Consider the following 1,045-nt stretch of genomic DNA (forward strand, 5'->3'; position numbering starts at 1 on the left):
TTGATTTTCAAGATTATGCAAAGAGGCGGTGTGGTTGCGAAGCGTAGCCTCAACTGATTGCAACCTTCTATAAGTTGATTGCACAAACCTAATTAAGGCCTTCTCCAAATCGTTTATTCGGGTCTCCGAACCTGAAACTCAATTTTCCATGTTTGGGGCTTGCTGTTATTGTTGGAAACCCAGTGGCCCCATGGCCTTTTGTGGACCTTGGTTACTCCACGTGAAATTGGGATGACTCTTCCAACCCGGATTGTAGGTGTTGCTGTATGGGTTTTCTTGATTCCTCATAGCATTACCTACAAAATTGACATTCTCAACCGAAGATGCATCAACAATAGAGATCGGGCAATCGGAGGGAGCATGTCCTCCACCACACCTAGTGCAAGTAGTCACGGCCGCCACTCTATTCGAAGTTAGGAGATCTAACTTCTTACTCAATGATTCCACTTGAGCCGCCAATGAGGTTACTGCATCTATCTCATGGAGGCCGGCCACCTTTTTCTTCTCCCTAGCATTCCATTGGTAGCTGTTTAACCCCATTTATTCAATTAGTTGATGGGACTCACCGGGTGTCTTGCTACCTAAGGTACCTCCTGCTGCCGGATGCAAGAGTTGTCATGTACTCAGATTTAAACCGTTGTAAAAGGTCTGAACAATCATCCACTCCGGGAATCCATGTTGCGGGCACTTTCTCAGGAGCTCCTTCAACCTTTCCCACGTCTTGAATATAGACTCCAATTTCGATTGTACAAAGAATGAGATCTCATTCCTAAGCTTTGCAGATTTTCTGGGAGGAAAATAACGGGCAAGAAAAGCTTATATCATCTCCTCCCATGTGGTAATTGATGCTCTAGGTAATGAGTGTAGCCACTGCTTCACTCTCCCTTTCAAGGAAAATGGGAAGGCTCTCAACTTGATGGTATCATCCATTACCCCGTTTATCTTAAGCATGTCGCACACCTCGAGAAAGTTTTCTATATGACTGTTCAGATCCTCATCGGCCAAACCATTAAAGTGTGAGGATTGCTACAACATCTGGATGAAT

General features: G+C 44.7%; 1 non-coding gene across 1 annotated transcript; it reads left to right on the forward strand.

The window, feature by feature from the left end:
• The first annotated feature begins 670 nt into the window (after nt 1-670).
• Nucleotides 671-777, forward strand: LOC120254055. Its single transcript, XR_005534516.1, has one exon. It is a non-coding gene; the product is annotated as a small nucleolar RNA R71 (small nucleolar RNA).
• The last annotated feature ends 268 nt before the right edge of the window (nt 778-1,045 follow it).

This window comes from Dioscorea cayenensis, unplaced genomic scaffold (genome assembly GCF_009730915.1).
Source record: "Dioscorea cayenensis subsp. rotundata cultivar TDr96_F1 unplaced genomic scaffold, TDr96_F1_v2_PseudoChromosome.rev07_lg8_w22 25.fasta BLBR01000326.1, whole genome shotgun sequence".
In the NCBI taxonomy this organism is placed as follows: domain Eukaryota; kingdom Viridiplantae; phylum Streptophyta; class Magnoliopsida; order Dioscoreales; family Dioscoreaceae; genus Dioscorea; species Dioscorea cayenensis.